The following is a 15,911-nucleotide window of genomic DNA, read 5'->3' as shown; positions in this document are numbered from 1 at the left end:
TAAGAGCAAAAGATTTTGACTGAAATGGTCATTGAAAACACCTAACGGTCTGTACAGTTACACCTGAGCAGAACTGTAATGAAAATAAGGTGGTGAGAACGGCCCAGACTGTTAATCACATCAGCAATGTTTAATTTGAAACCAGTACTTTGCAACTGGCTATGATTTAATTCAACACTACTGAACTTGCAACCGATCCCAGGGCTTCTCCTTCATCCAACTAATTTAGGGCTCAGCACTGTGGAACGTTGATGTGCCATACGCATATAGGGCTTCAGAGCACGGGATATGCCAGAGTCTTTGAAACTTTTAAGATCAGCAGCTCTCTGAGAAACGCCTCCATCTGTGTCCATTTCACATACGTCGACTTAGCCTGCCTGAGCTTAACTTAGGGAGGGTGGGGAAAAGGGCAAATTCCCTGCAGTTAAAATCTCAGACGGTGGTCCTTAACGCGTTCTCCCTCCCTCTCTTTCTTTCTCCCTCTCACTCCCAATAAAAACCTCTGACCACCAGCTGACCTTTCGCTGTTCCCCAGCCATTCTCCGCTCTTATCCCTCAACTACTGCGGCCCACTGGTGTCCAATGGGAGGCAGCAGCTGTGGGGGGGGTGGGGGGTGGGGGGGAGGTCACGGGGGTCGTGGCACTGGTAAAGTCATCGCCGAGGCTCCGATCTGGGGCGTCACTTCTCCCTTCAAAGGCTGCAGTGGCGTCCGGGGGCTGCCCCTGACGGCCCCACTGTTCCTGGGCTTGCAGGGGTCGAGGGGGACGAGGGTTAATAAAGTGATACCAGGTGTTGGCTGGAGAGCTTTACCAACTGGGCCCCTATTGCACCCCACAGGAGACTGTTAGGGGGATAAAATATGAGAGGAAACCAGATGGAGGCTGTAGCCACAAATCAAGCAAAAAAACAATCCCCAGCAATTAATGCTCATTAGGAGATCGAAGACTTGTAGCGCCGTTCTCTGACAATTATACCGCAAATGTGAAAACCTACGGCTCCCCGACAAAAGGGGTGGGGACGAGCAAGCCAACAAAGCACCAGATTATGAGACACAGCTGTGTATCGCTAAAGACCCGAACCCCAGAGTCACATCCCCGCTCAACAGGAGCACAATCGGAGACCGGGGGAGCTGAGCCGTCAGCCACTGGAAAGGGCGACCCTTGAATAGCTGCGAAGATCAAGCAGAGTGAATGGGAGTCATTGTGGCGAGAGCAAATCGGCTCTGACAACGAGTGAAGAGCAAACAGAGGGACGCCGTCAGCGGACAAGTGCTACTGCGGCCGTGGCATTACACAGGGGTGGGCAGGGTGTCAGCGCTTTCAAAGCCATGGTGTGCGAGGCTCCCGCCCCCCCCGCCCCCCGATCCCCAGTCCTCCGTCCATTAAGGTGGGCCTTAATTAACGCTAATTAACATCAACGCCGGACAAGGGGCCATTAGTCCGGCTAATCCGTGGCTTACGTTTTCCTTTTGGAACCCCACCGCTCGGTTCTCACCCAAGTCACAGAAAGAACACGTTGTGGAGGCCGGCTTCAAAGCTCTCTCCTCAACAAGCTGCCACATTAGCCAGAGCCAGGCCCGGGGAGCGCATAACTCAGCGGCCCGGGGCCGGTCATCGGGCCACGCTCTCCAAGTTTGGACCGTGGGCCAATCCATCAATGACTCGTTGGGTTCTTTCATACTCTGCAGCCATTTAAGCACTTGAGCACAAATGAAAGAGGGAAAATGGGATCTGATACTGTAAAGACTTCAGTAAAGAGCTCTATTCAGAACGTGTATGGAAGGGGAAAGCATAGAACTGATTGTGCGTGGGGGTGAGTGGGGGTGGTTTTTCGGGGTCACGACCTTTGTTCTGTGTGTGAGGGTCCTGTTCTTTCTGCCAGCATTGCGCAATGTCAGCTCTGGTGAAGATCTGAAGGGAGCATTTGTAGCAACAGAGTCTTCAGTTAAAAACTCTCTCATTAACTTCCACAATACAACACTGCAATCAGCATTATCTTTCTGAAAAACTATTGTGGTGTACAGTGAAGCGGGCTGATAGTTTGGATCAAATGAGGGGCAATAAATGGTGAACATAACTATAGCGTTGCCTCACAACATCATATGTAATAGCACTATTTATTGTTATATATATATATATGTTTTCCACGGACACATGATAGTGTCAGCTTTTTCAAAGTGCACAGACATTTACATGACACTTAAGGTGGCTGTAACATAAAAAATGATATATGCATTATTTATTTTTTGAGTAAACAATACAGCCATTGTGACCAGATATAATTGCAGCACAGCTGTATTCATTTTGCATGACCCTGGAAAGGCCTAACCTAGCAGCTTTTATAGGTTACGTTAAATCACCAGGTTTTTAAGACTGAAAACACATGTTAGTTAATGATCAATTGCAAAAGTCACAAAAGGAGATCTGGTAACTGAAGTCTGTGCCTGTTTGTACCTCATGTAATTGAAAAGACCAAACCTTCTGCTAAATGTACAAGTGTGGAAGTCTTCTTGAATTGATCATGCACCAATAATTTAGAAAATATGGCAGGTAGACAATTCAGGGAAAAAAAAACAAGCAATGCCTTCAAATGTGGTTCATTGTTTTCTGTGCACACCTTGTTTACACAACTGATTCATAGACTTTTACGTAAAGAAGCAACATTTTTAGAAAAACCCCAACCCTCAGAAAAAACTTCTGTGAATTTTTTTTTTTTTTTTTTTACTTTCCAGCCAAGGATTGTGGTGTGTGGACTCAAAGCCATATGGAATACATTTGGTCGGTTAGGAATACATGAAAGGGCATTACCATTGGCAAGTTACCTAAGGTGATGATTAGCAACTGCTTCCATTTCAGGATGGCTTGCCATATAGCAAACTCTAATCCTTTGTGAAATCACCGGATGGGTATTTCCAACACAGGAGTCCTAAAGCTCTTAAGAGATGCCTTAAATAAGAAACGCTCTGACAAACACACACACAAGCACCTATCCCTCTGGCACCGTCCACAACCCTCCCCCACCCCTGTAACCCGATCTGTCGGCATGCAGCTCGGAATTCTTCAATCGCCCTGACATTTGACCCCTGACCTTTTTGGCAGCCCAGAGAAGAGAAGATGAAGTGTCCGGGCCTCTCTTTTCCCTGCACAAAAAATCTCCTGTTCTTGCAAACCCCCCCCCCCCCACACACACACACACACACACGTACACACACTCACTCACCCCAACCCAATTCCCAGTTGGGACACCTCAGAACGAAGCACTCCCACAGTTCCCATGAGACACAGGGCGTAATTACTCTTGATATGTGGGTAATAACCTGTGACGTAAAGGGAATGGCCAAAGAGTGCGTTCCCCTTTCCCACACCACTGTCCTCCGACCAGCATAACCGCCAGTCTCGTGTGCCTCTTTTTTTAACCATCTGACCACTGGCGCTTGTGCATTGTGTGTGTTCTGCGCGACCACTGGGTGCTTTTTCCTTTGATTGCTGTCTGACAATGTCATCAGTGTTGCCACGTCTGAAAAGGCTTCTTGTGCAGAGCCAAGCAATTCCCATCCAACCAATCTATTTGTGCTGTGTTTTCCAGGTTCCATTTATGTCCATGACAAACAGCAAGTTGTCTGTGGTACATACGTCAAGCCACTTGATATACTGCTGGATTTAAGTGTGCTGAGTTTTTTCACTTCAGCTTTTGGTAGCTCTTGAATTTCATGGATTAGTTCTGGCTATGAGTCTGAAACTTTAATACCAGCCTAAAATACTTGAACCTACAATAACCTGCAATAATGTGATCCCCCCCTGAAACATAAAATGGTTCATAATGTCTGTGCAGTGTATTTACTGCAATGATGTGGAACTAACTCCTTTTCTGTATGATGTTTGCTTGGAGACCAATATTGAACACTCACTCACTAAGTTTACATTTATTTGGAGAAACTGAAATGGAAAACTACATTTTAGTATGCATGCTGGTCTTTAGCTAAATAATGCCATCAGGTAGTTTGATAGACTTTTAGACAATTAGGGTTGGGCATAAACTTTTGAAAATTAAAACAAAGCCTTCTTTATCACTTTTCTGCCTTTCAAAATCCTTACCACATTTAATGAACTTTTTGCCAATTTCTTCACCTTTGCTAGTGGCAATAACGCATGAATAGACCTTAACATTAACCACAGGCTGTTGTCACTTAGACCAACAGCCTGAGGGGAAAAAACACATTAGCTAACTTAATAGCCACCAGACTGGACAAAGTAGTAATCTCGGAACAGCGTCTCCCAAAGAGCTGCTAAGGGGTTGTTGCACTTTGCTTAGAGGGCTGAATATATAACTGAGAGTAGGACGTAGGTTAAAAAAGAACGCTGGTAAACACAAGTAATTAACCCCACAAACATTACACATGCAAAATGTGTTTGTTAATACATGATCTTCTCACCCCACTGGGAGCTGAGGCCTGTCACAGACTCTCCCATGGGAATCATGGGAAATCCAAAGGAGGGACAACCCTCGCATCTGTCACACTGCCCGAGGGAGAGCTGATCACATTCCTTTACTAGCGTCCCACCCGGGAGAGCTGGTTTATGAAGCCATCTATTAGCCTTCAAAGGCCCAATGGCCACAACCAGCCACCCTGGGCTCCCCTGAATGGGAGAGGGAGGGCCAGCAGCCCAGAGTGGGCAGGCCTTGTTGCTAACGCTGTGATCTTTCACTCTAACTCCTGAGAAATCACCAGGGAAAGTGATCAGCCCTACTCTCTACCTTTTCCACACATGGAGTGGCTGTTTCCCTTTTAGGCCAGTGCTCTTATTGTCTCTCCTCTCTAGTTGATAGGAAAATCAGATTCCTCTTATCTACTTGCCTTAATACACATACCCTCTCTTTCTCAATTCACATTCACATGGTGTTTTTCTCTGATCGTATCTATATTGGCTTTCACACTTCACAGTAAAAAAAGGCTTCCAAAGGATATACAAACTACCGAAATGATACTTTCATACCTAAAGAACACAGGGATTTTTTTTTTTTTGAGACTTGTTGTAATAAGGATTTTGCATATGGATTGGTTTAAATGCAGAAATGATGATGACATGATGTCTATTACAGGTAACATGATCATCATTATTATAGCCACTGTCATAAGTCATTAGATGATTGTTTAAGCCAACTTAAATGGAGCTGGTTAACAGAGATATTGGGAACTGGTGATGCTAGGTTTAAAGCCCTTACTTATTGTTATTAAGTAACCCATTCACAATGGTCCTTGCTTCAGGAAACAGCTATTAAAACGCAAGAATCAGCAGTTTACATAAGTGTTGAGTTAGCCTATGGCAGAAAATGTGTAGTCCTGCAGTGTATTCTGCTCTTCCTCTTTGTCATCTCTTAATTGTTTTATTGGCATTATTCTTTTTTTGGATTGGGTGTTATTGGCTTACCTCCCAGGAACACCAGTTGCTGTCCGGCAGGTAAACCTGAATGTCTTGGGCCCCTCCTGGAACACAAGGTCTTAAGTGCCTGTCTTTACAATCTGGTTCGTCAACATCAGTAGCAGAACCCAGCAGGGTTTATTGGCTTTTCTCAGTCATCAGTAATTTGGGCATGTAGTTCAAAGGGCCTAATTGAGTCAATAATGGGTGACATCAGTCCATTAGGTGTTCAGGTAGAATAAAAAACTGTGTCTGCGTAGGGTTCCTACTCCTGGTCCTGGGTATCCAGCAATGCCGTGAAGAAAATAATAAAAGTATTTAAACAACCCCTCAAGTAGACCCAGACTGATGACTCAGCATTTTTTGTGTGTATGCTAAATGAACTCAGACCCTCTGAAACGCACCAAACTCAGACCAGGTCAGGAGGTCTCAGTATGGTTTGTTTGTGGTTCTTTTCAAGGTACACTTAATTTGTGCATTGTGAGCACAAAGCGGCTTCAATCCACTTTGCGTTTTGCTGTAGACTTTAATACTTAAAGATTTGCCATACATTGATTGTATGCAGCTGCAGTGACATCTGAGCATATCCAACTAAAAAGAAAGAGCAAAATGGCTGCTGGTGGTGTTTGAGGGATTGTGTGGTCAGAAGACACCTGTGCTCCTCTGGCATTAGCTTCCTCAAAATGTAGCACACTCAAATGATAAACACATCTGCAGAGGCCATCTTGAAACAAATTACCAATAATCAGTGGTTGACATAAGTGGGACATAAGTATGCATTAATGACAAAAAAATTCTAATTCACTGCAATTTTATGTCATAATGGTGCAAATCTTAACCCTACTTATTATTATGTACACCTTCTGTTAGGACATAAAATTGCCATGAATTAAAAAAAAATGTTTTGTCTATTATAGATGAAGTTGAAATCAAGTCATGAGGTACTATGTTTTGCTGAGGTAATGGTTTAAGAAGTTAAAGAATACATTCGACCAAGCACTCTTACATCAATACAGTAATTAATATTTCAGATTCAGTTTCGTCATTGATTTTAATGTTGGGAATAGTGCTGTAACCCTCACAATGCATAACAAGCAAGATCCTCACATGACTACAAAGCTGAAGATAGTGGTCACATGACAGACTGAAAGCATTTCGATTGGTGATGCACAGGCATGGATGTATGATAATTGCACTCAATGAGCATTTTGAGGAGAGGATGTAGAATTCCCTAAGGAAGAACCATCAAATTCCTAAAAAAAAGTCAAGGGTTCTGGATGAGCTGGTCCAAAAGAAAGAGAAACAAGTGGGAAAAGCAAAAGTGTCCCCACCCCCCACTGAGGGCCTGCCCACCAGGCCTTTCTCCTCCAACCGCTATTCCTGACCGCCCCCCTCCGTCCCTTTCACCTCCGCACAAAGCACCAGGCCGTGTTATTTGAGGCACTAAAGACCTGGTCCTCCTCACTGCCCATGGACAATGGCCACCCCGTGGAGCCCTCTCTTCATTTCACCTTCCTAATGACAGGTTTCATCCTCTTTCCTCTGACCTGAGGAGGAGTAGCCACCACCCTTCTCCCACTCCCCCTTCCCACCCCCAAGCCTTTCACTCCATCCCCACGCTATCCCAAAACCCACATTCCAGATTCCTACGCTCAGTAATGCCCACTACTGTACATTCCAGGAGTTTTTCACAGCAGTGCCATGATAGACATTCTAAACAATGTGTTTTGTGGCTTTCTTGAGCATTGCTGAGGATATTTCCCCTGAAAACCTTGGGGGAGTTTTCAGAGGAAAAGTTCTCTAGGGTCATAACTTGCATGGAATTAAGAGCCTTCCATCCATTTTAGTGGACACCGTATAATAATTTGTACACAATTTGCCAATTTGTACACAGTTCTCGCATGAATATCAATACCTTTCTCATAAGGGGAGGGGAGTTCAAGGTAAAACAAAATACTTAGATAAGCAAATTCCAGCAAAAGAAAATCCATAGCTGCAGTACACCTTTCATTAGATAAGTTGGATTAAAGGACCAGTATCTCAAAACATAAAAAAATGAACCAATCATATTTGTGAGGCTATCAGGAGCTGTTTTCAAACTTTGCAAAGGTTTTGTTTTCTTGTTTTTTCAAACAGGAATGGTCTTGTAATGATAACTGGCAATTAAACAAAATGCAACCAATAAGGCCTCATATAGTTGCTGGAAACTGGAATACTGGAATACATGTGCACATAGTTACATAGTGTACACTTGCATTCAAGTTTAGAATCTCTTACTCCAGTGTACTGACTGCACATTGTGTTACCTCATGCTAGTAGCATTCATGCTAATGTGCTTACCTCGTAGTAGAAGATGCACTCCCGTTATATTAAGCACTGCTGAAAACAACTGCGCTATTTAATCAAGCTAAAAATATCTTTCTTTCAGTTGCTACTGTATCTAGTACACTGGCATTCCTACACTTCAATTGTGGTTTAAAAATAGCCAAAAAAAACAGTTTTCTCTAGAAATTCATCAGACAGTTGTTCTTTTGAGAGATGAGGGTTATTCCATGCATGAGATGCGAAGATACTGAAGATTTTATACAAAAGTGTGCACTACCGTTTTGAAAGAAGCGAGCAAACTGGATCTAACCAGGCCAGAAAGAAAGGGGAAGGCCCAGATGCACAACGGTACAAGAGAACAAGTACATCAAAGTCTCTTGTTTGATAGATAGTAACCTCACAGGTCCTTAGCTAGCAGCTTCATTGAAGTACTCACCAAACAGCAGTTCCATCTGCAACAGTGAAGAGAGAGACAACTCTGGGATGCCGTCCATAATACTCATTTCCAATCATCTACCTTCCAATCTTCGTGTCGTTTAGCTCATTCTAACCTTTTCTTCTTATTTGCCAGTTTCAAAAGTGGCCTTTTCTTTTATACTTTGCCTGTAAGGCCAGCATCCTGGAGTCTTCACTGAGAGAAAGATATTTCTTAGCTTGAGTAGCATAACTGTTTTTAACTGTGCTTAACATAATGGGAGTGCTTTCTCTAGTACCAAATCAGAACATTAGCAGAAATACTTAAGAATGAGGTAACACTGTGTGCTATCAGTACACTGGAGTAATGGCTGCTGAAAATGGAGCATTGCAGTCATATGTAAAGATTGAATTAAAAAACAGTTATTTCAAATTTCTCAGTGATTCCAAACTTATGAATGGTAGTGTATATCAACATGCCAACTCAGGGAATTAAATCATCCATGTTAGGCTCTTCTTCCAGTTACTGTACGTTAGAAAAATACACGCTTCCTGGTTGCAAGGGCTATTCCCAATGGCAGGAGAAAACAAAGGGAGGGTGTGAAAGCTGCATATGCCTATGATGAGTGGGGGGAGGGGGGGGTGCAGTGGATGGCTGGCTAGAGCTAGAGCCCCACTTCTTCAGCCTCCATGTCTCCTATCTCAGGGAGGGGGGTTACTGCAGGGGGGATTTTCCGGTTGACCTTCTCCTCATGCTTTTTTGAGCCCCTTCACCCCATGTTGATTCTCTTGACCTACTTGGTCATCCAGGAGCAAGCCACTTATAATGTGAAGATCTAATGCTTTACAAACCACTTATATCTGGCTGCTATTTATCAAATAAATATAATATATTATTATTTTCTTTTTCATACAGAAAGTTTACTGACCATAACCCTCAATTTCAGAATTCAAAAAATTGTAATTTGCAGTATACCTTGGTCTTCCAATTGTCATTTCGCATATACAGTGAGCCCCATAGTGTTTGGGACAAAGACTTTTTCTTGATTTTTCTCTGTATGCTACAGTTGTAATCAAACAAGTGACGTGTGGTTAAAGTGTACATTCTCAGCTTTTATTTGAAAGGTATATTTTTACATTTTTGTTTCATTAAATAGAAATTACAGAACTTTTGATGCATAGCCCCCCATTTCAGGGCACCATAATGTTTGTGACAGATTAATATTATAAATGTACGCAGTCATGTCTATTACTTTGTCACATATCCTTTGCATGTATTGTGACTCATAAACATCACCAGGTGCTGAGTATGTTCTCTGGGGATGCTCTGCAAGGTCTGTACTATAATGATCTTCCTGCTTGTTTGAAGGGCTAGTTGCCATAAGTTTTTTCTTCAGCATATGAAACGCATGTTCAGTATGGCTCAGATCGGGTGAATGATTTGGCCAGTCAAGAATTTTCCAGTTTTTAGCTTTGAAAGACTCTTTTGGAAGTACGCTTGGGATAATTGCCTTGTTGTACGATAAAGCATGCTCAATGAATTTGGAGGCATTTGCTTGAACTTGTGCAGATTAAATTAAGATTATTCTGTAACACTTCAGAATTAATTCTGCTGCTGCTATCAGCAGTTACATCATCAATGAAGACAAGTTAGTCAGTATCTGCAGCAGCCATACATGTGTAAACCATAACACCCCTGCCAATATGTTTCACAGATGAGAGGAGGTGCATAGGATATTGGGCAGTTCCTTTAAGCCTCCATACTTTGCTCTTGCCATCAATCTGATACAAGTGAATCTTGGTCTCATCTGTCCATAAGACCTTTTTCCAGAATTCTGCAGGCTCTTTTAGGTACTTCTTAGCTAACCATAACCTGGCCATCCTTTTTTTGAGATTAACTAGTGATTTGCACCTTGCAGTGTAGCCTCTGTAGACCTGTTTGAGAAGTCCTCTGAGGTCAGTCATAACTGAGACATTTACACTTGCCTCCTGAATAGTGTTTCTGATCTGTTGAACAGGTGTTTGGGGTTTTTTCTTCATTATGATTCTTCGTTCATCAACTGTAGAGGTCTTCCTTAGCTTACCAGGCCCTTTGCAATTACTGACCTCACCAATATGCTCTTTCATCTTAACAATGCTCCAAACAGTTGATTTTGGTAAGCCTAAGGTTTGACCTATGTCTGTTTTTTCTCCTTGTTTTTAAGCCTCATAATGGCTTCCCTGACACCCATTAGCACAACCCTGGTCTGCATGTTGACAAATGCCAATAACATTATGCCAAAGGCAATCAAAAGCCTAGAATCAATTTATGTCTCTGAACCCTGCACCAATGATGCAATTGAACAAAACTGACTAATAAGCCATTTGTCCCAAACATTATGGTGCGTTTTAGGAAGTGTAAAATCTTTGATTACAGATCAAAGTTGTGGAGTACAGAGCCAAATCAAAAGAAAATATGTCTTTGGACCAAACATTATGTTTTATTGAAAGTCGAAACTGAATTCAGGTGTCCGGTGAAGGTTACTTTTAGACCAAACATACACCATGTGAATGGGTCTGTGTAACGGATGAAGGGTAGTTCATTCTGACAAATTACCATGCCTTCATTTTCTCATAGAACCGCTCTCTGTCCATTTTCAGCTATACATGTTAAAACTACAATACTGGCACTCAAACACAGGAGCTGGTCATCTACTACAAAGGACAAGTTAACTAAGCCAACTGCAAATAAACATGGCTCCATTACTTTCCAGACATCACCTCATTAAATAATGAAAAGATTCAGCCAAATGCATTTTTAAAAATGATATACTGTTTCACAGTACATCTTTAAAGACATTTTTTTGCAAACACATTTCCTTTTGTTGATGAGACCGGGAATGCAATGTCACCAATTACTAAGCAGTTGTACCCACTCCACATTTTGCCATGTTTGTTGTTTTAAGGCAAACACCTGCTTTTTAACTCCACAGTTTGGTGAAGTGGAAAAGAGGGGCTACACAGCAGTGGGCCTCATGCCCCCCTGTGAAGCAGAGGCCACAGACACATGCTGTTCCATTGAGAGACAATTCTCCAGCGCAACTCAGGACTGACACACAAACATACAATAGAATTAACACTTCAACAGCTGTAACAGGCTGCCAATGTCTGGTCGAATCAGCCAGGCTGGCCTGCAGTACTCTATTCTGCTTTGTTTCAGCCCTGTCAGTAAATCAATCAACGGAGCCAGACCAAATCTGAGCAAATGTGGTATATCTGCAAATGGCGTCATCTGGATTTCTTAGGTCTGAATGTGAAGAACATAAGGTGTTATTTTAGCTGGAAATAATGCTACACAGGCACAAAGTCTTGCTTCTCATGGGGTACGAGGAGCACAATATCTGCAAATCAATGTAAAAATGCAAAAACTCAGGAATACAAAAAAAAGTTCTTCATCCATCTTAAGCAAAGTAATGTCTGTTTAGTGCACAGCCAACAGATCAGAGGTAAACATTAAACAGTCGTCTGTCCTGTCACATTTATTGTCCATTCAACTACATTTTCTCCTCCTGAGCTGTTCTGCAATAATGAATGGGTCGCTCTCTTTGTCTTTGGCTGCTCTGTAGTATTCTGTTTTGACCGGAGGGAGAAGACAGGTCTGCTGGAATGCTCCCTGCAGCACATGCACTTAAGAGCTGCTGCCAGTCAGGAGAAATATATCTCCGCCTATAGTTGTGAAGCATTTTCTGGTCAAACGGTTCCAAACAAAGAGTGTGTGTGTGTGTGTGTGTGTGTGTGTGCGCGCGCCTGTGTGTATGTGTGTGCGTGTAAGTCCGTGCGTGTGCATGTGTGTGTGCGTTTCTGTGTGCGTGTGTGTGGGTATGTGTGTGTGTGTGTGTGTGTGTGCGTCCGTGCGTGTGTGTGCCTGTGTGTATGTGTGTGTGCATGAGCCCGTGCGTGTGTGTGTGCGTTTCTGTGCGCGTGTGTGTGGGTATGTGTGTGTGTGTGTGTGTGTGTGTGCTCACGTGGTGTGTGTCAAACAGGGGGCGGGGTGTCACGGCAAAAGCTTTGCGGGGCAGGGGCAAAGGTTCCGATTTGTTTTGTAAACAAGGGAAAGCCACTCGCGGCCCATCTCAGGGCGAGGGACAGAGAGAGCGGAAACGCATCGCGCCACAGAGGAGCGGCAGAGCGCGCGGCTCCAGCTCAGCTGCCTATTTACTGTAAAGTGAGAACAGGAAAGGGAAGGGTCTGCCCGGCGAGAAGCGAGAGTGCGAGACGGCCACGGAAACAGGACTCCCGGCGCAGAGCTGCGCCGGCGCTAACGCGGCGGGAGCCGGGGAGCCGAGGAGCTGGTTTTCAGGGGCCATCTGCGTAGCGCGAGGCCTGAGGCTTGAAACCAGAGCACAGCGCTTCCAGTCAAATGACTCACCGAGAACCAGTTTCATCAGAGGTGTGGTGTTTCGGGGGGGGGGGTGACACACAAAGGATTAGAGTAAAGGGAGGTAAAAAAAAAAGAAGAAAAAGAGAGAAACATTTTCCCTTTCTCTTAAACATGTGACCGATGTCATTTTTCCTGGTAAGAGACAGTATGATATCTTCAGAATTGACTCAGTACTGCGGGGCTTTGATGTGACAACTGGACATCACCACGCAAAAGGTCACCGCAATAAACGCCGCGAATCCCTGGCTCCCCTGCTCTTGCAAATGACGGATTTTCTGGAAGTTTTGTCACCTCTTTAAATAGCCGTATTCCAAAAGCACTAATAAAATAAACTTGAGGGCCCCCCTACTCAATGTGGTGAGAGCGGAGATCGGAGTTCGGAGAGGGGTAAAGGAACAGAGGTCATCGGGAACAAAGGCCAGAATACTGGGAGGTCAAACGGCCTGGTGTCGGAGCGCCCTCACCCGCACCGTGCAGGAGAGCGAGAGGGGGGTGGGTGGGGGGGGGGCTTGTATAATCAGGGACGGGTTTTGTTTCGAGAGTGTGGGATTGAATACATCAAACTGCCTGACAGCAGAACAATAGATCACGTTTTGCCCCGTTCAGCTTTGAGCGCTGCGACTCCTTTCAGTCCACTCCACATCTGGACCGTCCCGGATTAAGCCTCCATTCACCGCCCTGCGTTTGGGTGACCTCTGCGTTCAAAGCGACTTCCAGCCAATCAGTCATGTGAGCTTTTACAGGAGAAACCCAGGTGATGCGGCTGGCCCCGGGGTACGGCAGCCCCGGATCTGAACCCGGCGTTCCTAAATCACCGCCCGTAACCGCAGCCCCCGCGCTCCTCAACAGGCCGCGGCTGCAATGTTCTGGGTGGTGGAGGGGCGGGGGGGGGGGGGGCTGGGGGGCGGGGGGCAGTTTTGAGATACTCGCACAGAATAGTCTGGGAGGCGCAGCTGATCGATGGCCTCGTCCCCGTCCACGGAGGGAGGGAGGAGGTGGGGGGGGCCCGTGTGCGGAGCAGCTGTCTGAGGCGCGCGCTCCCCCCCCCCGGGGGCGTCCTGCGGGGCAGGGAATGCGCGGCATTCCAGCGGGCCGAGCCGGAGCGGGAAGGCTTGTGCAAGCTCCACGGGGCCGGCCGCTCCGGGCGAAGGTGCAAGCCCAAACCGGGCCGCCCGCATGCGCCGAGCGAGCGAGAAACGCCGCGCTCCCACCGCGCTCCCGCCGGAGCTGAGAGAGCAGCGCGCCCGCATGGCGCATGCGCCGCACCGTGAGGAGGGGGCCTTAAGATGCTATGTGACCGGCCCCATGGAGAACGGCTAGTTTTACCTGTATCTAAATGGTTAAAAAGACCTGTTGAAACATTAACGCTTATATTTGTGAAGCCCAATTAGCACACTAGAAATACGAGGGGTTTGGATGGAGCAAAAACAAGGGAACAGCGTTTTCTTGGGCAACAGCAATAAGGCCGTGTTTTCACATGTTCCTCATAAATGATCTTAGTCAAATGTTTAATGTTATTGCCTTGAAGTCAAAGGCTTTTGTATTCCTCATAATTTATCGTATTCAAATGTTTCATATTGTCTTATCGTTGAAGTCAGCAGTCAAAAAAAATATTATGATAATATCTTACCTAAATTACAATCATGACAATTCACTGTATTAAATATCATTCCTAACCTTAAAGATAACCATTAGAAACTATTAATATCATTAACTAATATCATACAAAATAGTTTTATGTTGTGGTCACTTCTACAACACTTCTTCAAAATAGTATTGACCATAGCTTTTAGAGGGCCAACCCATACAATCATTGCTTTGGAGAACACTGCATGTGGGTCATAATGTAACGGATGGTAATCGTGTCGTATTGTGGCAGAACAGGAAAACCTTGGCTTCTAAACCCTTTCTGAGACAGTACAATTGATTATTTGGCTCCACGAAGGCAGGTGACCATGTGACCCATGTCCAGAATATCTGCGGCATTGCAACACACAAGACTACCTTCGTCTGCACGTTAAACAGGAATGAATGAACACATAGAGCTTTGTTAGGTATGTTAAGAGCGTTCAAAATCATACGGATTCAGAGTAGGTTGTACAAAAGCATGTGACCATTTACTTCAGTCGCCTCAAAGCCATCACATATGGCTAAGGTGATTGTGAGAACAGTCCAGAGTAATTTCCTGCCTTTTTCATTCCAAGTACCTACAGTGCAAAGCAATGCTATCAATAATTTGTACATGTATGGCTTCATATATTGCGGTTCACCTAATATGTTTGGTGATGAAATGTGTCAAACATGGCCCACAGTTCATGCTTTTTGAGGTAAGTCAGGTAGACCGGTGTTACTGTGTAACAAGTGCACAAATGTATAAAACACAGGAGTCTGTTAAAGGCAAGATGACAGACTGCATGAGGGCTTTGACCTGTATACAGGTCCCAACCTGTGCACACATGTTGGACCCAAAACAGGAATGCATAGGCTACACCTCTGCCCCTTCTCTCCCTCTGCTTTCATGAAAAACACCAATTCAGTGTGATACTTCCCGACTCCCAGCAATGAAAGATCCAAATACTGTAGTCATGAAGCCAGATAACCGGTTAGCACATTGTCCAATATAGAGACACACTGAATCAGAAGCAACAAGCCCCCATTAGGCTGCTAGATATAAGGTTGATTCGGTTCCATCTGTGGGAACAGACTGCACCGGTGGTCATGCATGCATAGAGATTAGCAGGGTAATGGATTGACCCAAGTCTGGCCCACAGCCTGTGTTTGTCCAGGAAAAGGGAAAAAAAATTCAAGTAAGTAGTATTTCTAAATAAATATGAATTAACCCATAAAAATGACCTAGACTACAAATTTCCAATTTACCATATTTTAATTTGTTTGTAATTTGTATATTCATTCAACACAGGCAGCATAATCAACATACACGTCTCTCAACAACCCACCCCTGGTATGAAACTAGCTTTTTAAGCAATTATCAGTTCGAAGCTAAACATATAATTAGGGAACCAGAGATTAAGCCTTAAATTAAGAGCATGGCTTTGTGCATTCACAGTCCAAAATATATTTTAAAGCAATAACAAAATGCATTTAAAAGTCCCAAATTATGCATTTACAAAATAAATTACTTTGGCAGAGAAGTTGTATGTCAGACCTAAATGGGAATAGATTCCAATTTCTCTATTGACTTGCTTGTATTCAGCTTTGAACTCATGGCATAACCAGAACCTTAGTTCAATGCTACATCAGTAATTGCAAACTGATCACAGGTCATTAAATAATTTGTCTTTAATTTTTTCACAATAGCATTGGTTTGTGT

This window comes from Anguilla rostrata, chromosome 1, assembly GCF_018555375.3.
Source record: "Anguilla rostrata isolate EN2019 chromosome 1, ASM1855537v3, whole genome shotgun sequence".
Lineage (NCBI taxonomy): Eukaryota > Metazoa > Chordata > Actinopteri > Anguilliformes > Anguillidae > Anguilla > Anguilla rostrata.
This window is presented reverse-complemented; position numbering follows the sequence as displayed.